The sequence below is a fragment of the Ambystoma mexicanum genome, chromosome 5q, assembly GCF_040938575.1.
Source record: "Ambystoma mexicanum isolate Mex_15411 chromosome 5q, UKY_AmexF1_1, whole genome shotgun sequence".
Classification (NCBI taxonomy): Eukaryota; Metazoa; Chordata; class Amphibia; order Caudata; family Ambystomatidae; genus Ambystoma; species Ambystoma mexicanum.
Window position 1 is genome coordinate 714,758,423 of NC_090933.1, and position 11,503 is coordinate 714,769,925.

Here is an 11,503-nt window from a genome sequence, read left to right on the forward strand (position 1 = left end):
ACCTTCCACACACTGCAGCTGGTTCACCTGTCCTTCAATTTCACTTCACAAAACAAACTCCTCACCTCTCCACACAGTGTCCTGTGCAACAACCTAAGGGTGATGCCACCAACTAATGTTCAAGCCAATGAAGAGACAATTGTCTGCACACAATAAATGCTGCCTTCCCTACTCCCCGCAATACACCCCAAAAACAAAATAACCCCACAGCTGTCTTCCCACCCCTCCAGTGGTGGAGTATTCTCTTTTATCACTTGCATTTGCTGCAACCAATGCATCGCCTGACCGTTGAAATGCCTCTCTCTGGGGGGACCTAACCAAATACCTTCCGCAATCTAGGATAGCTCTAGCTAACCCTCACAGGGATCCATCATCGATGCTCCGAACTAAAACGCCCAACACATAGGAATACCTATATATACAAGTTGTCACAGTCCAAGCCTACTGTGTCCACAATCCTTGCTCCTCACCAGAGCCCTTCACTGCAATACTTGAACAACCACAAAAAGGGACTTCTACCTACGCTCAGGTCCCCACCAATATGCACATGTCAGAACAATTTCAATGCAAACAATAATTACAAGTTATACCTCCCTCCTCCCACCTATATGAAACCCACCCACTCAATATATTGCCTGTTATGTGGACCACACTTATGTTCTCTTAGGTCTGGCGATGCTGCTCGGCTGCTGGCTCCCCGTTAACAGCTCTTCTCACCCCTCCGGACAGCGTGGACAACTCGCCAACTGCGGGCAGAATAGAGTTCCCAAGGCGGCTCCCGACAGCCAATCTCCAGTTGCGCTGTCCGGTTATCTCGCAATTCCCACGAGGATCCTGCAGCCTTCTGAGTCCAACGGCTAAGGAAGCAGCATCTGGCCGGGCTGGAGCCACACCCTATCTCGTGGGACCTCTAACTTGTTAGTGGTGAACCCCCAGGTCCGGCTGAGCCACTTTGCGGGCCTGCATGAGCGAGTCCGTGGAAGGCCTAACGCCTTCCTTCAGTTCTAATCAGGAACGCCAGGTCCACACAAGAGGCAAGGAATACTGCGGTTTATTATGACAAACACACCACAGAGATCACATACATGGAAGAACATCCATGGATCTCGCAACGGACTCTGGCTCGCAGGCCAGTTTTGTTAGCATCTGAAGTCACGATTGGCATCATCTTCGGGAACCATCTCAAAAACCTATCCTAACTATCCTAACTCAGAATAGGCTGTTGAGTAGTAGCTCCCATATGGAGATGTATAGAGGTGCTGTGTTATTGGCCTATGTAGTGTCAGGTGGTACGTTTAGCCAATCCTCAAAAGTTGTTACTGCAAAGTTGTTACAATGAGTAAGCCCCATTATTGGTTGGTGACCCCCACTGTCCACCCCGCGGGTCCTTGGCTATGATTGCATTAGCCAGGAGCCCACCGAGCCTGGTACTAACTTTGTTCCTAGCCATGGAACACCTGTGAATAGTGCTTTATGTAATTATATATCAGAAAGGTGCAAATATGTGTCGGCATCATGGCGGTGTGTAGCCCATAGCTGTGATGAGCGCGCTCCGGTTCCCAACAGAGTATTGTAACATAACTGTAGCACTATTGTTACAGCTATTGTCTGGACAGCGGGGACAGGTTTCTCTTCTCTGGCCGTAATCTTGGCAGCCCCTCAACTTGGCCTGGTCACATGCGCAGAGACCGTAGTTGTGAGCCCAGGAACTTCAAATTATTCTGTATTCTGTTGGAGTGCTCGCTACTCCTGTAGCCGGTGTTACTTAAGTTAGAGTGAAGAATGTCAGTTGCAACATTGCAGCCTTGGTGGTGGCTTCACTGCTGCCACAGTAATCTTGCATTGCATGATTCCGTGTGGATTGGGGTCCCGTTTCTAGGCCGATCACGACCTGCTAGATTTGTTGAGCCATGTTCTGGCTACTAATATACACGCCTTCTAAATAGTCTATAAGTTAGCGCGTTATGGTTATTTGCTCATGAGCCTTTGCAAGCATGTTCACAAACTCTTCTTGCTTCTTGCATTACAGCAGTTCTGTAGCAGACCTAATGGCAAAATAATAAACATGCAGCCAGTATGTATATGTCACTGTCTTCTAACTATAGAACTGTATAGCAGTATTCTTCGTGTAATTGAATATGTGTGAGTTTCCAAAGGTGTGCGGATGGCAAGTGTGCTTCATGTCTAACGTGGCTAAGTCAAGGCATCTCTAACGATGAGTGGCTTGGTGTCTTGCTGTTCAGTTCGGTCGAGTCTGTCCACGTAACTGTCTCCAGCTCTGTCTTGTGTCTCTGCATTTACTCTGGGCAGAATTTGCACTACTGCTGGGTTATAAGGTCTGCTGGGCGAGTATCTCTCATGGTAATTGTCCATCATGGGAGCCGTTGGGAGGGGTGGAAGTACGTATGAGTGATGGCCAAATTTCCGCAAATTCTTCTTCTGGTTGAACGGTATGTTATTCTGGGACAGAGGGCATGTTCTTTTTATCCCTCTTTAGGGGGGTTTAAATTTGGCACTATTTGGCCATGACAAAATTGTCTTCGCGGACGGATTGACCACGGTCAATTCGGCTGTGAACAATTGTGCCATGGCCAAATCGTATACAATCCCATGAGTAATTATTCTGTCTTCCTGGACACATTATCAGACTCCTTGACTCACACACTCTCTGACAGACTTCACATCACTCAACCACAAGACTGTTGTACTTGGGTCGCTATCAGGGACTTGGCCACCCCTACTTACCTATGTACAGGATAAAATGCACACACACATTCGTTCAGTCAGGCCAATCTCTGATAACTCAGACTTCCGCCCTCCAAGGGCATTCACCAACAGCGCTTAGAGGTCATGGCAATGACACAAAGGCACTATACAAATGCCACATTATATTACATTGCATGACTATGTGACATGTACATGGAGTGGTCAAAGTGTAGCTGGTGCATCAGCATGGTGTACTGTTGAGGTGCAGCTAAGTGTGATCTAACAGGGAGCAATGGAAGAAGCTACGGTCCTGGATTCAACAGCAATGCTCCCTGGAGTTCATGTTAGAGGAGGATATGTGGCAGCTGTACTTCATGGTGGGGGCAGGCCGGAGGATTTGAGATAGGTGGGTGCTCCAGCATTGGACTGGGAGGAGGGAAGACTTGAAGGTGGCACTTGGGGTTGGAGCAGAGGTCAGTCGGAGTCCTGGGAGGAGGGTGGAATGAGGGTGGTTTCTGGCGTTGTGTTAGAGGTCAGTGGGGGTATCAGGGAGAGTGCAGACCTGAGGGTGAATCCTGGGGTTGGGCCAGAGGTCAGTGGGGGTACTGGGAGGAGGGACGACTTGAGGGTGGTGTCTGGGATTGGGGCAGAGTTCAGTAGTGGAACTGGGAGTAAGGCAGACTAGAAGGTGGTCGGGGATGTCATTTCAACAATGTGCCGGGGCTAGCGGAAGTGACATCACACAACGTTTGACCTCTGATGATGTCCTTTGGCACCACCCCGAAGTGATATTACAGGAAGCGATGGAAAATGGACTTTCACCCCTTGACAAAACAGGAAGTGGCATCACATAGCATTGTATCTAAGTATAGCAAATAGAGTTGAGGAACCTTTTGCAAAAACACTCATCAAGGAGACCTCAGCGCCCTGTTTTCTTCAACAATATCCCAGTGTTAGTCGCATGAGTTTTGTAACAATGGAGAATAAATGGTTCCTCTACTCCGTTTTGAAAATAAGTATTGGAAAAGTAGTTACTTAGTATCACTCATGCGCCAATACGAAATAAAGCAGATTCCACTTAGTCAAGGTTTGTTTTTAAGCAATTTTAACTTTATGAATACAAAAAGTGCCCTTTAGGATGACACGTGTTTCAACGAACTCAGTCGTCTTTCTCAAATCAGGGCTAGTTTAGCGAAACATCATCTATTTCAATCATAGACATTATCATTCATTGAGTAAATATATAAGAAATATAAAACGAAATGTGTCATGTGTAACACAGATATCAAAGGAGGGGGATAGGGGGAGGATTGAAATGGGTAAACAGTGTCATATTGGTACAATGTATGAATGTCAAAGGAAACAATAACAATGGGAGAAAAAGGAAAGGGGGGAAAAAAGAGAAAAACACAATTCTCATGAGTACATATGTTTTTAGGTATCGGTTTGCAAGTGTAAAAGCAAAATCTAAACATCTTCAACTGAACTGAAAAATTGCAACTTACCTAATCGTCATGATTGAATGTTCAGAAGGGTGCTTTTCAGCCACTCAAAAATAGTCATTGGCTCAATCCCAGCCTACCAAGTAAACTTTAGGAAATGAGTTGTCCATTTAACTAAATTATGTTCAAGTTATAAATGTTTATGTAAATCTTGGTTATTTTAGCTAAGTCTACATGTAGAATAGCCCGTAAGTCTGTTTTGGTACCATTTAGATGATCAGAAAGCTGCACGAAAAAGGTAATGTTACTGTCTTTTTCCAGCGTGCTAATAAATCCTAATTGCACTGTTAAGAGTTAAGTGGCAAGTTTAAACTCATAAAGTGTTCCGCGTGTTAAGCGGAGTAAGGGTGCAGGTTACTGCTGCTAATCTCTTACCTCTATAGTTCAAGCACGGTCTCCGTACAAATCTGTCCACGTTCGGCAATCGAGCCGAAAAAATGGTGACCTTAACTGTTGTGATCTGGTCTTCATGACGACCGTAACAGTCCTTCTACTGTTTCTACTATGGGCGCCATGTTTTGGGTAAGAATGCACAAGAAATAATAAGGTTACCAGTTATAAGAGCCCATACTCCCCTTGTGGAACGAAATGGATTTGTTAATGAAGCGTGAAGAAACCAGATGTATATATTTATGTCACATGTTGAAACAACGTAGTAAATCCATGAGTTAAGCGCATAATCTATTTATCGGTAGAAACTGTTTACTTAGAAGGGACGCATATAAAGTTGTCATGACAACTGATAAAAGTACTTGAAGAGAAACGGTTACAGGTCATGGCTAAGTGGTGTAGCCATGGTATGAGGACAAATGATGTATTGGCAATAATGTGATTCGAAAATATATTAGGTGGCCATTATTGAAATTGTTTCTAAAGAAAGATCGAAAACGGACGTCGGTTGTCGGCATGGCGGGTTGCCATGGCAACTGCTATTATTAATATCACAAAAAGTTTCACTGGTTAAGAGTAATCGGTGCTAAATGTTATACTTATGTGCCTCAAACAAATAAAGTGGAAATAATAGTGCCTTTAAATGACAAATGTATGTTGATTTTGAATAAGTTCAAATAAGGAACATAAGGAAAATGCTAGCTAAAGTGCACAAAATCCAAATGGGCAAAGCTTTTTTATATATATTGTCAGTGGCCATGACAACAATTAGTTCTGAGAGAATACTCTCAGAAGAACATATGACAAGGTTGTAGTGTTTACATTACTAGTCGCTTGGTGAGCTTGGAGTTAAGTATAGCAGGTAGTAAAAGCATGGTTGGTACATTGCCTATGGGTCATAAATCATCCATGGCTACATCATTCATAAGAAAGAGGCCACTCATTGTCCGAGTTCAAACCTCTTTCAACTGTCCGAAAACGACATATTAATTTCGCCTCTTCTTGTCTTAATTTCAACTCTTGATCTCCACCTCTTGGGCTTAGGGTTACTTTTTTAAGTCCCAAAAATCTTATGTCTTTTTTGTTATTCATTTGGTGATTTCTTTGCCAGTGGGATGCAAGTGGTAAATTGGTATTCTGACTGCCAATGGAAGACGTGCTCCCGAATTCTCGTTCTCATTTCTCGGATGGTACTCCCAATATAAAGTTTGTTACATTGACAAATGATTGCATAGATTACAAATTTTGTATTGCAGTTGATAAAGTCTGTAATTTTGTACTGGATACCAAAAGAGTCTTCAAAAATTTCCGTGTTTCCCATCGCATATTGACACATGGAGCATGAGCCACACTTGCGAAAGCCCATGGGTAATGAGGGTAACCATGTTGCTGTTTCCATCTCCTTGTCTTCAGGTAGGAATGATGGACTGAGAGTATTCTTCAGCGTCCTTGATCTTTTGAAAGTTATTGAAGGACTATCGTCTATGAAGTCTTTGATATGGGGATATAATTTCAAAAGATCCCAATTTTTCCTTAATATCTTTCTCAGTACAGAATTGTTCACACAATAAGTTGTAATAAATCTGATTCGTTCTGGTTGGTTATTTATTTGCTTGCTTGGAATAAGTGTATTTTCTCTCTTAAGTTTCCTTGCTTGAGCATGTGCTTTAATAATGTTCTTTCTGGCAAACGCGTTGATAGCAGATCGCATTCTTGATCAAGGGTTTCTTCTGCCGAACAGTTCCTGCGAGCTCGTATGAATTCTCCTTCAGGAATATTTTGGATTACAGGGTTAAAATGACAGCTCGTTGCAAACAAAGTTGAGTTCGCCTCAGTATGTTTTCTGTAGGTTTTAGTCAGCAATTCATTGTTGTTAATGTAAATCGTGAGATCCAAAAAATGTACTTCTGATGCACTTGAATTCCCAGTGAATTGTATTCCCAAAAGATTTAAATTTGCTCTTTGTTTGAAACATTGTAGTTGTTCATCATTCCCTTTCCAAATGAAAAAAACATCGTCAATATATTGAGTCCATAAGACCACTTTGTTTTCATAGTCTGTGTCTGCATATATGTATTGATCTTCATACATCGCCATTACCAAATTAGCTAATGCTGGGGCATATTTAACACCCATAGCCACGCCACAGGTTTGTTTGTAATATTCTTTATTAAATAGAAAGACATTATTTTCCAATGTCAAGAGTAACATTTCTTTAAGCATTTGTATCGATTCATAACTTGAAGCTGTATCTTGAGAGAAAGTATAATCTATCGCATCTAGTGCTGTGTTGTGCTTGATGGATGTATATAAAGCTGTAACATCCCATGTAACCAAGATGTAGTCCGCTTGCCAATTAATTTCTGACAATTTGTTGATTGATGTTGTATCTTTCAGGTATGCTCTGGTTAAGGTTGCCTTAGGTCTGAGAATATTGTCTATATATTCTGCCATGTTAACAGTCACCCAACCTATTCCACTTAGAATAGGTCTCCCTTCCGGGATCTGCTCACATGTTTTATGAACTTTGGGTAGGAAGTAAATGGTTGGTAATGTGGGGTGTTTGATCTCTAGTGCTTCTTCTTCACGATTCATCACTACAATTTTGCCACCTTTGTCAGCTGCTTTAATCGTTAGCTTAAAATTGTGTTGTAGATCTTGAAGTGCTTTTCTTTCTGTTCTTGATAAGTTATCAAATTTATGTTTGACTTTAGATCTTTTGCTCTTATTGCTGGCATCAAAAGTATCATTTAGATCTTTGATTACAGATTTGTAAAATGCATCTATTAAGTTATCTGGCATAAGTTGAGGTGTACATTTCGATTTGTTTTTCATTTGTTTAGGCGCCAGACTACTTTGTTGTATTTGTAATTCATTGATGGTTTGATGTATTGGCCGTTCCAGATCGTCTTCCAATGATCTTAATAAATGGATATAGCTGAGATCTTCAATAGTGAATTCACTAGTATGTATGTACAATTCCTTCTGTCGGTAACTACTGGTCACTTGTGTAGCATACCATTTCTTAAGTTTTAATTTCCTGACAAATTTAAATAGGTCAATATGAACTTCCGTAGTGTTGTATTGTCTTGTAGGGGCAAAAGAAAAACCTTTGTTAAGTAAGGAGATTTCCTCTGTTTGTAAAGTGTGATTGGAGAAATTCAAAACAAGATTGTTCACTTTGTCTTTTTGGCTGCCTCTCTCGCTGCAGCTCTTGTGAGCCTTCTGAAGTCTTCTAGGGCTTCGGGGTTCCCTAAATCTTCCACTCCCATGTTTCCCCCTGCACTTGTGACTGGTTGTTGTTGATTCATTTGAGGTGGTATTAAAAAACGAACCTGTTTTTGATACATAGTGCAGTTGCCTTTTTTGTATCTTCTAATTTGGTTTAGAAACCCAAGTCTTGTCGGTGTTTGATTTTCTGGATCAGTTTCTTTGTCTGATTCCTTGTCTTGTCCGCCTTCAGACTCTGCATCCGAGCTGCCTGGTGATGTATTGGGAGTGCTTTCTCTTGAAAGTGATTTTAATAATTGTTTATATGTGTCTTGAAATGTATACACCTTGTCGTCCTGATAATCTCGGTCATCTCTAAAAAAATTCTCATTTTCCTTAACTTGATTTCATCTTGATAGTCTTTTAAGATTTCGAACATTTTCTGATAATTTTTTTCTTTTTTAACTTCGAAGGCTTTAGCATCTTTAATCTCCTTCTTGATAGTATCTATTAGTTCTGTAATTCTTTTATGTTCTCTACTAACATGTTCAACAAGTAAATCTAACATATTCTCAGAACTTTGGTTCAAGTTTTTCTCCCACTCTTCAGCCAGGTCTTTGTCGTCTTCTTTCGTAAAATCAGGGAAAATCAGAATTCTGAGTCCCCTCGGTATTTGGTCTTTGGTAATATAATTCTTTAGGGAAATGATTTCCCAATATTTGTCGATTTCACGACGTGGCGCTCTCTCTAATTTAATGAATTTATAACGTAGATCTTCTCGTGGTTTAGGCAAATTGGATGCAAAGGCATGTACGTTGCTTCCTTTCGGAGTAAAAAGCTTGATTGCATCTTCTTCTCTACTCTCCAAATATTCAGCCATTTTAGTTAACATTTAGGTCTAGGTCAGCAAGGTCTGGAGTGTCTTGATCCAAGTAAAGCAAATAGAGTTGAGGAACCTTTTGCAAAAACACTCATCAAGGAGACCTCAGCGCCCTGTTTTCTTCAACAATATCCCAGTGTTAGTCACATGAGTTTTGTAACAATGGAGAATAAATGGTTCCTCCACTCCGTTTTGAAAATAAGTATTGGAAAAGTAGTTACTTAGTATCACTCATGCGCCAATACGAAATAAAGCAGATTCCACTTAGTCAAGGTTTGTTTTTAAGCAATTTTAAGTTTATGAATACAAAAAGTGCCCTTTATGATGACAAGTGTTTCAACAAACTCAGTCGTCTTTCTCAAATCAGGGCTAGTTTAGCGAAACATCATCTATTTCAATCATAGACATTATCATTCATTGAGTAAATATATAAGAAATATAAAACGAAATGTGTCATGTGTAACACAGATATCAAAGGAGGGGGATAGGGGGAGGATTGAAATGGGTAAACAGTGTCATATTGGTACAATGTATAAATGTCAAAGGAAACAATAACAATGGGAGAAAAAGGAAAGGGGGAAAAAAGAGAAAAACACAATTCTCATGAGTAGATATGTTTTTAGGTATCGGTTTGCAAGTGTAAAAGCAAAATCTAAACATCTTCAACTGAATGGAAAAATTGCATCTTACCTAATCGTATTGATTGAATGTTCAGAGGGGTGCTTTTCAGCCACTCAAAAATAGTCATGGGCTCAATCCCAGCCTACCAAGTAAACTTTAGGAAATTAGTTGTCCATTTAACTAAATTATGTTCAAGTTATAAATGTTTATGTAAATCTTGGTTATTTTAGCTAAGTCTATATGTAGAATAGACCGTAAGTCTGTTTTGGTACCATTTAGATGATCAGAAAGCTGCTTGAAAAATGTAATGTTACTGTCTTTTTCCAGCGTGCTAATAAATCCTAATTGCACTGTTAAGAGTTAAGTGGCAAGTTTAAACTCATTAAGTGTTCCGCGTGTTAAGCTGAGTAAGGGTGCAGGTTACTGCTGCTAACCTCTTACCTCTATAGGTCAGTGGGGGTACTGGAAGGAGTGCAGACTTGAGGGTGGTGCCTGGGGTTAGGGCAGAGGTCAGTGGAGGTACTGGGAGGAGTGCAGACTTGAGAGTGGTGCCTAGGGTTGGAACCGAGTTCACTGGGTGTACTGGGCGGACTGGAGGGTGGTTCTTTGAGCAAGGGGGATGAGGCACAGTTTCTCCAGGGTTTACGAGTGCTGCTATGAGTTTGGGTAGACGAGGCACAGTTTCTCTGGGGTTCGCGATTGCTGCTTTGAGTTAGTGGGGATGAGGCACAGTTTTCCGGGGTTTATGAGTGCTGCTATGAGTTAGGGTATACGAGGCGCAGTTTCCCCGGGGTTTGTGATTGCTGCTTTGAGTTAGGAGGGATGAGACACAGTTTTTCTGGGGTTTACAAGTGCTGCTATGAGTTAGGGTATACGAGGCGCAGTTTCCCCGGGGTTTGCGATTGCTGCTTTCAGTTGGAGAGGGCGACGCATAAGTGCGCCAGGTGTATGGGTGTTGCTTTGAGTTAGGGAGGATGAGGCGCAGTTTCTTTAGGGTTTGCACGGGCTTCTTTCAGTAGGGGTGACACGGCACAGTTTCTCTGGGTTTGCGAGTGCTGCTTTTAGTTAGAGGGGACAAACATTGGTTCACCGGGTTTGCAGGTGGTGCTTTAAATTAGGGGGACGAGCTGCAGTTTTGCCTGAATCGCGGGTGCTGCTTGAGTATGGGGATGGGAGGTGAGGTGCAGTTTCACCAGGCTTCGCGGGTGCTGCTTTAAGTTAGGGGGTACGAGGTGAAGTTTCATAGGGGTACTAGGGCAAGGACGTGTGAGTCATAGGAGTGGATGTAATGGTGATTTCTTATAATTAATCCTTGATTGCTTTTTAAATGGGTCAGGCGCAATGTTTTTTTTTACCGTGTTAGTTTTTGCTTGCCATGGGTGCGTGTTGTGGGCTATCAAGGCGCAACTCGTTCTTTGCCCTTCAGGGTTCTTTGCGCTTTTAAATCTACGAATTGGCTCCCGGCGCAAACCTTTTCTTCAACGAAAAGCTCTTTCTCGCGAAAGTATTTAGCGCGCAATTTTTTCTAAATCAGGCCCTTACTGAAGTGTGTCACTTGCGGCTCTCATTGGCAGCTTCGCTGCTCTGGGTGCTTGAAAGTGGTAACGCACGCATTTAGCAGCCCTTAAGCATGATCCTAACTCCTTCATGATTCATTTGCAATGACCCAGAGTTCTCTATTTGCTTAACACGAGCAGCAAGGCACTTTGATGTTTTCCGCCTCTATAAACAGTTACACACAGTTCTCCCTTGGGCTAAAACAGCTCTTGACCAACTGAGGATTAGCCCATTAATCATGCTTCTAGCCCTGAGTACGCAGCCACACGTTGCATGGAGGGCCTTCACTTACACACTCTCAAGATAGTCATTTATCAAGCTCAGCTTTCCATCAGATATGTGTCATGTGCTTAGTAATTATTATTACGCCTTTAAAACTGGGCAATGTATACTGTCCGGGATGCATTGCAGAGTCGATTATGAACCACATATGTTGTGTATATTGTTAGTGCTTTAAATAAAATATTGTTAAAGCTGCGTTGTTGTCCCCTCTAGTGGAGACAAGTGGAATCGACGTGCCAGTCGCCAAACCTCCTGAGGAAACCTGGCGTGGAAACCCGGGTATTGAAGGGGATAACATTTCAACAAAGGACTGAACGGGGATGGAGGTATCGGTGTGGCGGGGATGGAGGTATCG